The sequence below is a fragment of the Oncorhynchus tshawytscha genome, linkage group LG03 (genome assembly GCF_018296145.1).
Source record: "Oncorhynchus tshawytscha isolate Ot180627B linkage group LG03, Otsh_v2.0, whole genome shotgun sequence".
Taxonomy (NCBI): Eukaryota; Metazoa; Chordata; class Actinopteri; order Salmoniformes; family Salmonidae; genus Oncorhynchus; species Oncorhynchus tshawytscha.
The window spans coordinates 2,304,927-2,319,923 of NC_056431.1; the positions used below are offsets into that span (position 1 = coordinate 2,304,927).

Here is a 14,997-nt window from a genome sequence, read left to right on the forward strand (position 1 = left end):
GTAACAGACACCTCAACATCAACTGTTCAGAGGCTGCGTGAATCAGGCCTTCGTGATCGAATTGCTGCAAATAAACCATTACTAAAGGACACCAATAAGAAGAAGGCACTTGCTTGGGCCAAGAAACACAAGCAATGGACATTAGACTCTGACAAATCTGAGATTTTTGGTTCCAACTGCAGTGTCTTTGTGAGAAGCAGAGTTGGTAAACAGATGATCTCTGCATGTGTTGGTCCCACCGTGAAGCATGGAAGAGGAGGTGTGATGGTGTGGGGGTGCTTTGCTGGTGACACTGTCTGTGATTTATTTAGAATTCAGGGCACATTTAACCAACATGGCTACCACAGCATTCTGCAGCGATACACCACCCCATCTGGATTAGTGGGACTATCATTTGTTTTTTTAACAGTACAATAACTCAACACACTTCCAGACTGTGAAAGGGCTATTTGATCAAGAATGATGGACTGCTGCATCAGATGACCTGGCCTCCACAAATATATTTGTTAAACACTTTTTTGGTTACTACATGATTCCAAATGTGTTATTTCATAGTTTTGATATCTTCACTATTATTAGAAAATAGAAAATAGTAAAAATAAACTTTTGACATGTACTATATCTATATCTATATCTATATATATATATATATATATCTCCCTCTCTCTCACTCTCTCTCACACACACACACGTACACACATGCATTCAAGAAAAAATACACACTCTCACACACACATTCAATATACTGTATGAATACTGACAGTCTGAGCCTCGACCCTGATCTATCTTTTAGTAATAATCTGTTGAGTAAAAATGTATTATTGCCAGTCATAATAATCATAAAAGCTATAAAACAGTATAAATATTCAGCCAGCTCAGATGAGAATGATAAAATAAGTATAATCATTTTAATTCAGGTGAACACACACATCCTAAATCTTCCCATTGACATCATCACATGATTCAAAATCCTTCTATCCATAATGTGTAAATCCATTCATCTCTATTTTGTCTCAAAATATAGAATAGATATGTATATCCTCTTGATTTGTAATACATGTTTGAAGCTTATGAGAGAATCTTCCACAATGTGAGCATTTTGGTTTGGTTTCAAACAATAAGATCTATGTGAAGTGCAGGTAGCATGAGTCCTAACAGATAACGCCCACTCATGAGTCATTTAACAGTTAACGTCCCACTCATGAGTCATTTAACAGTTACCAGTTAACATCCCACTCATGAGTCATTTAACAGTTACCAGTTAACGTCCCACTCATGAGTCATTTAACAGTTAACGTCCCACTCATGAGTCATTTAACAGTTACCAGTTAACGTCCCACTCATGAGTCATTTAACAGTTAACGTTAACATCCCACTCATGAGTCATTTAACAGTTACCAGTTAACGTCCCACTCATGAGTCATTTAACAGTTACCAGTTAACATCCCACTCATGAGTCATTTACCAGTTCACATCCCACTCATGAGCCCTTTAACAGTTACCAGTTAACATGCCACTCATGAGTTCTTTACCAGTTAACGTCCCACTCATGAGTCATTTACCAGTTAACGTCCCACTCATGAGTCATTTACCAGTTAACGTCCCACTCATGAGTCATTTACCAGTTAACGTCCCACTCATGAGTCATTTACCAGTTAACGTCCCACTCATGAGTCATTTACCAGTTAACGTCCCACTCATGAGTCATTTACCAGTTAACGTCCCACTCATGAGTCATTTACCAGTTAACGTCCCACTCATGAGTCCTTTAACAGTTAACATCCCACTCATGAGTCCTTTAACAGTTAACGTCCCACTCATGAGTCATTTAACAGTAAACGTCCCACTCATGAGTCATTTAACAGTTAACGTCCCACTCATGAGTCATTTAACAGTTAACGTCCACTCATGAGTCATTTAACAGTTAACATCCCCACTCATGAGTCATTTACCAGTTAACGTCCCCACTCATGAGTCTTTACCAGTTAACGTCCCACTCATGAGTCATTTACCAGTTAACGTCCCACTCATGAGTCATTTACCAGTTAACATCCCACTCATGAGTCATTTACCAGTTAACGTCCCACTCATGAGTCATTTACCAGTTAACGTCCCACTCATGAGTCCTTTAACAGTAAACGTCCCACTCATGAGTCATTTAACAGTTAACGTCCCACTCATGAGTCCTTTAACAGTTAACGTCCCACTCATGAGTCATTTAACAGTTAACATCCCACTCATGAGTCATTTAACAGTTAACGTCCCACTCATGAGTCCTTTAACAGTTAACGTCCCACTCATGAGTCATTTAACAGTTAACGTCCCACTCATGAGTCATTTAACAATAAACGTCCCCACTCATGAGTCATTTAACAGTTAACGTCCCACTCATGAGTCATTTAACAGTTAACGTCCCACTCATGAGTCATTTAACAGTTAACGTCCCACTCATGAGTCATTTAACAATAAACGTCCCACTCATGAGTCATTTAACAGTTAACGTCCCACTCATGAGTCATTTAACAGTTAACGTCCCACTCATGAGTCATTTAACAGTTAACGTCCCACTCATGAGTCATTTAACAGTTAACGTCCCACTCATGAGTCATTTAACAGTTAACGTCCCACTCATGAGTCATTTAACAGTTAACATCCCACTCATGAGTCATTTAACAGTTAACGTCCCACTCATGAGTCATTTAACAGTTAACGTCCCACTCATGAGTCATTTAACAGTTAACGTCCCACTCATGAGTCCTTGTCAGATGCAACACAGCAACAGTTGGAATCACAGAATACACGTATCCTGATGTAACCTGCACAACGCTTTATAATCCCCTGGATTCCGGGACATTGACATTCTTCTATTCTGCATAATGTACATCATCAACAGTTGCAGACATTACAAATGAAACCTAAACATAAACCAGTAAACATCAAGTTGATGAAGGGTCTTTCCAAATCATTCCACTCCATACTTCTTCAGTTACCTAAATTGGTGGCGCGTGATTGGATGGTAACCCTTCTTTGCGGTGGCTCCTCTGTGCTGCGATTGGCCACCAGCTCCTGCAGCTGCAGTGCCCCTCCACCAATGAAACAAAAGGCCGGGCACACAGGGGCAGAGCAATCCACATGCCCCTCCCACAGGGTGCGCAGCGAGTGGGCGTCGTAGAACGTGACCCGCCCCTTTTCGAAGTCCAGACAAACCCCCAGGCGCGGGGGCAGGGGGGCAGTAGGAGGGCCATGGTTGTTCCCATGGGTACTGTGGTGTAAGTTTGCTGCCCCCTGGGGTAAGAGGACCTTGCCCATGCCCATGGTGAGGAAGCAGAAGGGAGGGGAGGAGTCTGGGGAATCCTCAGCCCCACTGTCATGGCCACTGTCTGGGTCATAGCTGGAGAGATGGAAGGGGTCGGGGAGAGAGAGGGGAGGGGGAGAGAGAGGAGGGGGAACGGGAAGAGAGAAGGGGGATGGGGAGTGAGGAAGTGGGAGGACGGGGGAGACTGAGTTTACTTGGTTAGTTTTAGTGTCACTGGAGCCACTTCTACCTCCCTCTGTCCCCCTACCTCTACCTCCCTCTGTCCCCCTACCTCTACCTCCCTCTGTCCCCCTACCTCTACCTCCCTCTGTCCCCCTACCTCTACCTCCCTCTGTCCCCCTTACCTCTACCTCCCTCTGTCCCTCTACCTCTACCTCCCTCTGTCCCTCTACCTCTATCTCCCTCTGTCCCTCTACCTCCCTCTGTCCCTCTACCTCCTCCCTGTCCCTCTACCTCTACCTCCCTCTGTCCCTCTACCTCTACCTCCCTCTGTCCCTCTACCTCCCTCTGTCCCCCTACCTCCCTCTGTCCCCCTACCTCTACCTCCCTCTGTCCCCCTACCTCTACCTCCCTCTGTCCCCCTACCTCTACCTCCCTCTGTCCCCCTACCTCTACCTCCCTCTGTCCCCATTACCTCTACCTCCCTCTGTCCCCCTACCTCTACCTCCATCTGTCCCCCTTCCCTCTCCATCCCTACCACTACCTCCCTCTGCCCCCCTACCTCTACCTCCCTCTGTCCCCCTACCTCTACCTCCCTCTGTCCCCCTACCTCTACCTCCCTCTGTCCCCCTACCTCTACCTCCCTCTGTCCCCCTACCTCTACCTCCCTCTGTCCCCCTACCTCTACCTCCCTCTGTCCCCCTACCTCTACCTCCCTCTGTCCCCCTACCTCTACCTCCCTCTGTCCCCCTACCTCTACCTCCCTCTGTCCCCCTACCTCTACCTCCCTCTGTCCCCCTCCCTTCCCTCTCCATCCCTACCTCTACCTCCCTCTGTCCCCCTACCTCTACCTCCCTCTGTCCCCCTACCTCTACCTCCCTCTGTCCCCCTACCTCCTCTACCTCCCTCTGTCCCCCTACCTCTACCTCCATCTGTCCCCCTTCCCTTCCCTCTCCATCCCTACCTCTACCTCCCTCTGTCCCCCTACCTCTACCTCCCTCTGTCCCTCTACCTCTACCTCCCTCTGTCCCTCTACCTCCCTCTGTCCCTCTACCTCTACCTCCCTCTGTCCCTCTACCTCTACCTCCCTGTCCCTCTACCTCTACCTCCCTCTGTCCCTCTCTACCTCCCTCTGTCCCCTACCTCCCTCTGTCCCCCTACCTCCCTCTGTCCCCCTACCTCTACCTCCCTCTGTCCCCCTACCTCTACCTCCCTCTGTCCCCCTACCTCTACCTCCCTCTGTCCCCATTACCTCTACCTCCCTCTGTCCCCATTACCTCTACCTCCCTCTGTCCCCCTACCTCTACCTCCATCTGTCCCCTTCCCTCTCCATCTCTACCACTACCTCCCTCTGCCCCCTACCTCTACCTCCCTCTGTCCCCCTACCTCTACCTCCCTCTGTCCCCCTACCTCTACCTCCCTCTGTCCCCCTACCTCTACCTCCCTCTGTCCCCCTACCTCTACCTCCCTCTGTCCCCCTACCTCTACCTCCCTCTGTCCCCCTACCTCTACCTCCCTCTGTCCCCCTACCTCTACCTCCCTCTGTCCCCCTACCTCTACCTCCCTCTGTCCCCCTACCTCTACCTCCCTCTGTCCCCCTCCCTTCCCTCTCCATCCCTACCTCTACCTCCCTCTGTCCCCCTACCTCTACCTCCCTCTGTCCCCCTACCTCTACCTCCCTCTGTCCCCCTACCTCTACCTCCCTCTGTCCCCCTACCTCTACCTCCATCTGTCCCCCTTCCCTTCCCTCTCCATCCCTACCTCTACCTCCCTCTGTCCCCCTACCTCTACCTCCCTCTGTCCCCCTACCTCTACCTCCCTCTGTCCCCCTCCCTCTCCATCCCTCCCTCTGTCCCCACCTCCCTCTCCATCCCTCCCTCTACCTCGCTCTCCATCCCTCCCTCTACCTCCCTCTCTCCTCACTCACCGGGGGCTGGCCATGTCCTGGGGAAGGTGGAACCACTCCTGGAGCTTGGCCTCCTGTCCAACTCCCACCTGAGGAACGCAGATAGAAAAATGACAAATTAAATTGAGTAAATTACACACACCCACGCACGTATGCACACACACACACACACACACACACACACACTCAAAATCTTTATTTCTCACCTTGACCAGGTAGGAGCCGGGCTCCACCGAGCATGCCCAGTAGTGCCTTCCCTGGGTGATGGCCAGGTCGCCTATGAGGAGGTCAGAGGTCAGGTGACAGGAAGTGAGGGAGCGGTCAGCGGCCTGCAGAAGGGAGAGGCCGGGCACGCTGCGGGCATACGTCTGTCCTTTACCCAGAGCCAGTCGGTCAGCATGCAAACCCCAGCGAGAGTCCAGAGAGAAACACAACACTGACGGAGGAGGGAGAGGGGGAGGAGAGGGAGAGGGGGAGGAGGAGAAGAGGAGGAGGAGAAGAGGAGGAGGAGGAGAGGAGGAGAGGGGGAGGAGGAGAGGGAGAGGGGGAGGCGGAGGAGGAGAGGAGGAGAGGGGGGGGAGGAAGAGGAGGAGAGGGAGAGGAGGAAGAGGAGGAGAGGGAGAGGAGGAAGAGGAGGAGAGGGAGAGGAGGAAGAGGAGGAGAGGGAGAGGGGGAGGAGGAGGAGAGGGGAGAGTAGGAGGAGGAGAGGGAGAGGGGGAGGAGGAGGAGGAGAGGAGGAGAGGGAGAGGAGGGGGAGAGGGGGAGGAGGGGGAGAGGAGGAGAGGGAGAGGAGCAGAGGAGCAGACCTGCTTACATCTACAGGAAACTGATGTATTCTGGAGGAATAAATACACCCCAGGAAAGAGAGGGAACGAGGAGAATAAGTACACCCCAGGAAAGAGAGGGAACGAGGAGAATAAATACACCCCAGGAAAGAGAGGGAACGAGGAGAATAAATACACCCCAGGAAAGAGAGGGAACGAGGAGAATAAATACACCCCAGGAAAGAGAGGGAACGAGGAGAATAAATACACCCCAGGAAAGAGAGGGAACGAGGAGAATAAATACACCCCAGGAAAGAGAGGGAACGAGGAGAATTAAATACACCCCAGGAAAGAGAGGGAATGAGGAGAATAAATACACCCCAGGAAAGAGAGGGAACAAGGAGAATAAGTACACCCCAGGAAAGAGAGGGAACGAGGAGAATAAATACACCCCAGGAAAGAGAGGGAACGAGGAGAATAAATACACCCCAGGAAAGAGAGGGAACGAGGAGAATAAATACACCCCAGGAAAGAGAGGGAACGAGGAGAATAAATAAACCCCAGGAAAGAGAGGGAATGAGGAGAGCAGGAAATAAGAGAGAGAGAGTTCTAAAGAGGGAGAGAAACCTAGCCCAATACAGGTACGACTGCTGATCACTGATCTGGTTTTGAAAAATTAATAAACTAATCTCCTTTAGTAAGCCACATGAACACTTAATAACACAGGAGACTGGGGGAGTGTTTATACAGTATGGACAGTGTGAGGACAGAGAGGGAGAGATGTTGATAAAGAGAGAGAGAGAGAGGTAGGAGAAGGACAGAGAGGGAGAGATGTCGATAAAGAGAGAGGGAGAGATGTTGATAAAGAGAGAGAGAGGTAGGAGAAGGACAGAGAGGGAGAAATGTTGATAAAGAGCGAGAGAGAGAGAGAGGTAGGAGAAGGACAGAGAGATGTTGATAAAGAGAGAGAGAGAGAGAGGTGGGAGAAGGACAGAGAGGGAGAAATGTTGATAAAGAGAGAGAGAGAGAGGTAGGAGAAGGACAGAGAGGGAGAGAGGTAGGAGAAGGACAGAGAGGGAGAAATGTTGATAAAGAGAGAGAGAGAGGTAGGAGAAGGACAGAGAGGGAGAAATGTTGATAAAGAGAGAGAGACAGAGAGAGAGAGGTAGGAGAAGGACAGAGAGGGAGAAATGTCGATAAAGAGAGAGAGAGGTAGGAGAAGGACAGAGAGGGAGTGAATATGATAAGGAGAGAGAGAGAGAGGTAGGAGAAGGACAGGGAGGGAGAGATGTTGATAAAGAGAGAGAGAGGTAAGAGAAGTACAGACAGGGAGAGATGTTGATAAAGAGAGAGAGAGGTAGGAGAAGTACAGAGAGGGAGAGATGTTGATAAAGAGAGAGAGAGGTAGGAGAAGGACAGAGATGGAGAGAGGTTGATAAAGAGAGAGAGAGAGGTAGGAGAAGGACAGAGATGGAGAGAGGTTGATAAAGAGAGAGAGAGAGGTAGGAGAAGGACAGAGAGGGAGAGATGTTGATAAAGAGAGAGAGAGAGAGGTAGAAGGACAGAGAGAGAGAAATGTTGATAAAGAGAGAGAGAGAGAGAGAGAGAGAGAGGTAGGAGAAGGACAGAGAGGGAGAAATGTTGATAAAGAGAGAGAGACAGAGAGAGAGAGAGGTAGGAGAAGGACAGAGAGGGAGAAATGTCGATAAAGAGAGAGAGAGGTAGGAGAAGGACAGAGAGGGAGAGATGTCGATAAAGAGAGAGGGAGAAAGAGAGGTAGGAGAAGGACAGAGAGGGAGAGATGTCGATAAAGAGAGAGGGGGAGAGAGAGAGAGAGGTAGGAGAAGAACAGAGAGGGAGTGATGTTGATAAAGAGAGAGAGAGAGCGGTAGGAAAAGTACAGAGAGGGAGAGAGATTGATAAAGAGAGAGAGAGGTAGGAGAAGTACAGAGATCGAGAGATGTTGATAAAGAGAGAGAGAGAGGTAGGAGAAGAACAGAGATGGAGAGAGGTTGATAAAGAGAGAGAGAGAAGTAGGAGAAGGACAGAGAGGGAGAGATGTTGATAAAGAGAGAGAGAGAGAGAGGTAGGAGAAGGACAGAGAGAGAGAAATGTTGATAAAGAGAGAGAGAGAGAGAGGTAGGAGAAGGACAGAGAGCGAGACAGGTTGATAAAGAGAGAGAGGTAGGAGAAGGGCAGAGAGGAGAGATGTTGATAAAGAGAGAGAGAGAGGTAGGGGTAGGACAAAGAGGGAGAGATGTTGATAAAGAGAGAAAGAGAGAGAGATAGGGGAAGGACAGAGAGGGAGAGATGTTGATAAAGAGAGAGAGAGGTAGGAGAAGGGCAGAGAGGGAGAGATGTTGATAAAGAGAGAGAGAGAGGTAGGGGAAGGACAGAGAGGGAGAGATGTTGATAAAGAGAGAAAGAGAGAGAGAGAGGTAGGGGAAGGACAGAGAGGGAGAGATGTTGATAAAGAGAGAGAGAGAGGTAGGGGAAGGACAGAGAGGGAGAGATATTGAAAAAGAGAGAGAGAGGTAGGAGAAGGACAGAGAGGGAGAGATATTGATAAAGAGAGAGAGAGGTAGGAGAAGGACAGAGAAGGAGAGATGTCGATAAAGAGAGAGAGAGAGAGAGAGGTAGGAGAAGGACAGAGAGGGAGAAATGTTGATAGAGAGAGGTAGGAGAAGGACAGAGAGGGAGAGATGTTGATAAAGAGAGAGAGGTAGGAGAAGGAGAGATGTTGATAAAGAGAGAGAGAGAGGTAGGAGAAGGACAGAGAGGGAGAGATGTTGATAAAGAGAGAGAGAGAAAGAGAGGTAGGAGAAGGACAGAGAGGGAGAGATGTCGATAAAGAGAGAGGGGGAGATGTTTAAAAAGAGAGAGAGAGAGAGAGGTAGGAGAAGGACAGAGGGAGAAATGTCGATAAAGAGAGAGAGAGAGAGAGAGAGAGAGAGAGAGGTAGGAGAAGGACAGAGAGGGAGTGATGTTGATAAAGAGAGAGAGAGAGAGGTAGGAAAAGTACAGAGAGGGAGAGAGATTGATAAAGAGAGAGAGAGGTAGGAGAAGTACAGAGATCGAGAGATGTTGATAAAGAGAGAGAGAGAGGTAGGAGAAGAACAGAGATGGAGAGAGGTTGATAAAGAGAGAGAGAGAAGTAGGAGAAGGACAGAGAGGGAGAGATGTTGATAAAGAGAGAGAGAGAGAGAGGTAGGAGAAGGACAGAGAGAGAGAAATGTTGATAAAGAGAGAGAGAGAGAGAGGTAGGAGAAGGACAGAGAGCGAGACAGGTTGATAAAGAGAGAGAGGTAGGAGAAGGGCAGAGAGGGAGAGATGTTGATAAAGAGAGAGAGAGAGGTAGGGGTAGGACAAAGAGGGAGAGATGTTGATAAAGAGAGAAAGAGAGAGAGATAGGGGAAGGACAGAGAGGGAGAGATGTTGATAAAGAGAGAGAGAGGTAGGAGAAGGGCAGAGAGGGAGAGATGTTGATAAAGAGAGAGAGAGAGGTAGGGGAAGGACAGAGAGGGAGAGATATTGATAAAGAGAGAAAGAGAGAGAGAGAGGTAGGAGAAGGACAGAGAGGGAGAGATGTTGATAAAGAGAGAGAGAGAGGTAGGGGAAGGACAGAGAGGGAGAGATATTGAAAAAGAGAGAGAGAGGTAGGAGAAGGACAGAGAGGGAGAGATATTGATAAAGAGAGAGAGAGGTAGGAGAAGGACAGAGAAGGAGAGATGTCGATAAAGAGAGAGAGAGGTAGGAGAAGTACAGAGATCGAGAGATGTTGATAAAGAGAGAGAGAGAGGTAGGAGAAGAACAGAGATGGAGAGAGGTTGATAAAGAGAGAGAGAGAAGTAGGAGAAGGACAGAGAGGGAGAGATGTTGATAAAGAGAGAGAGAGAGAGAGGTAGGAGAAGGACAGAGAGAGAGAAATGTTGATAAAGAGAGAGAGAGAGAGAGGTAGGAGAAGGACAGAGAGCGAGACAGGTTGATAAAGAGAGCGAGGTAGGAGAAGGGCAGAGAGGGAGAGATGTTGATAAAGAGAGAGAGAGAGGTAGGGGTAGGACAAAGAGGGAGAGATGTTGATAAAGAGAGAAAGAGAGAGAGATAGGGGAAGGACAGAGAGGAGAGATGTTGATAAAGAGAGAGAGAGGTAGGAGAAGGGCAGAGAGGAGAGATGTTGATAAAGAGAGAGAGAGAGGTAGGGGAAGGACAGAGAGGAGAGATATTGATAAAGAGAGAAAGAGAGAGAGAGAGGTAGGGGAAGGACAGAGAGGGAGAGATGTTGATAAAGAGAGAGAGAGAGTAGGGGAATGACAGAGAGGAGAGATATTGAAAAAGAGAGAGAGGTAGGACAAGGACAGAGAGGGAGAGATATTGATAAAGAGAGAGAGAGGTAGGAGAAGGACAGAGAAGGAGAGATGTCGATAAAGAGAGAGAGAGGTAGGAGAAGGACAGAGAAGGAGAGATGTCGATAAAGAGAGAGAGAGAGAGAGGTAGGAGAAGGACAGAGAGGGAGAAATGTTTATAGAGAGAGGTAGGAGAAGGACAGAGAGGGAGAGATGTTGATAAAGAGAGAGAGGTAGGAGAAGGACAGAGAAGGAGAGATGTTGATAAAGAGAGAGAGAGAGAGGTAGGAGAAGGACAGAGATGGAGAGATGTTGATAGAGAGAGAGAGACAGGTAGGAGAAGGACAGAGAGGGAGAGATGTTGATAAAGAGAGAGAGAGAAGTAGGGGTAGGACAGAGAGGGAGAGATATTGAAAAAGAGAGAGAGAGGTAGGAGAAGGACAGAGAGGGAGAGATATTGATGAAGAGAGAGAGAGGTAGGAGAAGGACAGAGAAGGAGAGATGTCAATAAAGAGAGAGAGAGGTAGGAGAAGGACAGATAGTGAGAGATGTTGATAGAGAGAGGTAGGAGAAGGACAGAGAGGGAGAGATGTTGATAAAGAGAGAGAGGTAGGAGAAGGACAGAGAGGGAGAGATGTTGATAAAAAGAGAGAGGTAGGAGAAGGACAGAGAGGCAGAGATGTTGATAAAGAGAGAGAGAGGTAGGAGAAGGACAGAGAGGGAGAGATGTTGATAAAGAGAGAGGTAGGAGAAGGACAGAGAGGCAGAGATGTTGATAAAGAGAGAGGGGTAGGAGAAGGACAGAGAGGGAGAGATGTTGATAAAGAGAGGTAGGAGAAGGACAGAGAGGGAGAGATGTTGATAAAGAGAGCGAGAGAGGTAGGAGAAGGAAAGAGAGTGAGAGATGTTGATAAAGAGAGAGAGAGGTAGGAGAAGGACAGAGAGTGAGAGATGTTGATAAAGAGAGAGAGAGAGAGGTAGGAGAAGGACAGAGAGTGAGAGATGTTGAGAAAGAGAGAGAGAGAGGTAGGAAAAGGACAGAGAGGGAGAGATGTTGATAAAGAGAGAGAGAGGTAGGAGAAGGACAGAGAGGGAGAGATGTCGATAAAGAGAGAGAGAGAAAGAGAGGTAGGAGAAGGACAGAGAGGGAGAGATGTCGATAAAGAGAGAGAGACAGAGAGAGAGAGAGGTAGGAGAAGGACAGAGAGGGAGAAATGTCAATAAAGAGAGAGAGAGGTAGGAGAAGGACAGAGAGGGAGAGATGTCGATAAAGAGAGAGAGAGAAAGAGAGGTAGGAGAAGGACAGAGAGGGAGAGATGTCGATAAAGAGAGAGGGGGAGAGAGAGAGAGAGGTAGGAGAAGGACAGAGAGGGAGTGATGTTGATAAAGAGAGAGAGAGAGAGGTAGGAAAAGTACAGAGAGGGAGAGAGATTGATAAAGAGAGAGAGAGGTAGGAGAAGTACAGAGATCGAGAGATGTTGATAAAGAGAGAGAGAGAGGTAGGAGAAGAACAGAGATGGAGAGAGGTTGATAAAGAGAGAGAGAGAAGTAGGAGAAGGACAGAGAGGGAGAGATGTTGATAAAGAGAGAGAGAGAGAGAGGTAGGAGAAGGACAGAGAGAGAGAAATGTTGATAAAGAGAGAGAGGTAGGAGAAGGGCAGAGAGGGAGAGATGTTGATAAAGAGAGAGAGAGAGGTAGGGGTAGGACAAAGAGGGAGAGATGTTGATAAAGAGAGAAAGAGAGAGAGATAGGGGAAGGACAGAGAGGGAGAGATGTTGATAAAGAGAGAGAGAGGTAGGAGAAGGGCAGAGAGGGAGAGATGTTGATAAAGAGAGAGAGAGAGGTAGGGGAAGGACAGAGAGGGAGAGATATTGATAAAGAGAGAAAGAGAGAGAGAGGTAGGGGAAGGACAGAGAGGGAGAGATGTTGATAAAGAGAGAGAGAGAGGTAGGGGAAGGACAGAGAGGGAGAGATATTGAAAAGAGAGAGAGAGGTAGGAGAAGGACAGAGAGATATTGATAAAGAGAGAGAGAGGTAGGAGAAGGACAGAGAGGGAGAAATGTTGATAGAGAGAGGTAGGAGAAGGACAGAGAGGGAGAGATGTTGATAAAGAGAGAGAGGTAGGAGAAGGAGAGATGTTGATAAAGAGAGAGAGAGAGGTAGGAGAAGGACAGAGATGGAGAGATGTTGATAGAGAGAGAGAGAGAGGTAGGAGAAGGACAGAGAGGGAGAGATGTTGATAAAGAGAGAGAGAGAGGTAGGGGTAGGACAGAGAGGGAGAGATATTGAAAAAGAGAGAGAGAGGTAGGAGAAGGACAGAGAGGGAGAGATATTGATGAAGAGAGAGAGAGGTAGGAGAAGGACAGAGAAGGAGAGATGTCAATAAAGAGAGAGAGAGAGGTAGGAGAAGGACAGAGAGGGAGAAATGTTGATAGAGAGAGGTAGGAGAAGGACAGAGAGGGAGAGATGTTGATAAAGAGAGAGAGGTAGGAGAAGGACAGAGAAGGAGAGATGTCGATAAAGAGAGAGAGAGAGAGGTAGGAGAAGGACAGAGAGGGAGAAATGTTGATAGAGAGAGAGAGGTAGGAGAAGGACAGAGAGGGAGAGATGTTGATAAAGAGAGAGAGAGGTAGGAGAAGGACAGAGAGGGAGAGATGTTGATAGAGAGAGGTAGGAGAAGGACAGAGAGGGAGAGATGTTGATAAAGAGAGAGAGAGGTAGGAGAAGGACAGAGAAGGAGAAATGTCGATAAAGAGAGAGAGAGGTAGGAGAAGGACAGAGAGGGAGAGATGTCGATAAAGAGAGAGAGAGAAAGAGAGGTAGGAGAAGGACAGAGAGGGAGAGATGTCGATAAAGAGAGAGGGGAAGATGTTTAAAAAGAGAGAGAGAGAGAGAGGTAGGAGAAGGACAGAGAGGGAGAAATGTCGATAAAGAGAGAGAGAGAGAGAGAGAGAGAGAGAGAGAGGTAGGAGAAGGACAGAGAGGGAGTGATGTTGATAAAGAGAGAGAGAGAGAGAGGTAGGAAAAGTACAGAGAGGGAGAGAGATTGATAAAGAGAGAGAGAGGTAGGAGAAGTACAGAGATCGAGAGATGTTGATAAAGAGAGAGAGAGAGGTAGGAGAAGAACAGAGATGGAGAGAGGTTGATAAAGAGAGAGAGAGAAGTAGGAGAAGGACAGAGAGGGAGAGATGTTGATAAAGAGAGAGAGAGAGAGAGGTAGGAGAAGGACAGAGAGAGAGAAATGTTGATAAAGAGAGAGAGAGAGAGAGGTAGGAGAAGGACAGAGAGCGAGACAGGTTGATAAAGAGAGAGAGGTAGGAGAAGGGCAGAGAGGGAGAGATGTTGATAAAGAGAGAGAGAGAGGTAGGGGTAGGACAAAGAGGGAGAGATGTTGATAAAGAGAGAAAGAGAGAGAGATAGGGGAAGGACAGAGAGGGAGAGATGTTGATAAAGAGAGAGAGGTAGGAGAAGGGCAGAGAGGGAGAGATGTTGATAAAGAGAGAGAGAGAGGTAGGGAAGGACAGAGAGGGAGAGATATTGATAAAGAGAGAGAGAGGTAGGAGAAGGACAGAGAGGGAGAGATGTTGATAAAGAGAGAGAGAGAGGTAGGGGAAGGACAGAGAGGGAGAGATATTGAAAAAGAGAGAGAGAGGTAGGAGAAGGACAGAGAGGGAGAGATATTGATAAAGAGAGAGAGAGGTAGGAGAAGGACAGAGAAGGAGAGATGTCGATAAAGAGAGAGAGAGGTAGGAGAAGGACAGAGAAGGAGAGATGTCGATAAAGAGAGAGAGAGAGAGAGAGGTAGGAGAAGGACAGAGAGGGAGAAATGTTGATAGAGAGAGGTAGGAGAAGGACAGAGAGGGAGAGATGTTGATAAAGAGAGAGAGGTAGGAGAAGGACAGAGAAGGAGAGATGTTGATAAAGAGAGAGAGAGAGAGGTAGGAGAAGGACAGAGATGGAGAGATGTTGATAGAGAGAGAGAGACAGGTAGGAGAAGGACAGAGAGGGAGAGATGTTGATAAAGAGAGAGAGAGAGGTAGGGGTAGGACAGAGAGGGAGAGATATTGAAAAAGAGAGAGAGAGGTAGGAGAAGGACAGAGAAGGAGAGATGTCAATAAAGAGAGAGAGAGGTAGGAGAAGGACAGATAGTGAGAGATGTTGATAGAGAGAGGTAGGAGAAGGACAGAGAGGGAGAGATGTTGATAAAGAGAGAGGGGTAGGAGAAGAACAGAGAGGGAGAGATGTTGATAAAAAGAGAGAGGTAGGAGAAGGACAGAGAGGCAGAGATGTTGATAAAGAGAGAGAGAGGTAGGAGAAGGACAGAGAGGGAGAGATGTTGATAAAGAGAGAGGTAGGAGAAGGACAGAGAGGCAGAGATGTTGATAAAGAGAGAGGGGTAGGAGAAGGACAGAGAGGGAGAGATGTTGATAAAGAGAGGTAGGAGAAGGACAGAGAGGGAGAGATGTTGATAAAGAGAGCGAGAGAGGTAGGAGAAGGACAGAGAGTGA

At 48.0% G+C, this 14,997-nt stretch overlaps 1 pseudogene; it reads right to left on the reverse strand.

Annotated features, from left to right (window-relative positions):
• Positions 1 to 2,634: 2,634 nt before the first annotated feature.
• The window catches only part of LOC112237741, a 43,619-nt pseudogene continuing 31,256 nt past the window's right edge, over positions 2,635 to 14,997 (reverse strand).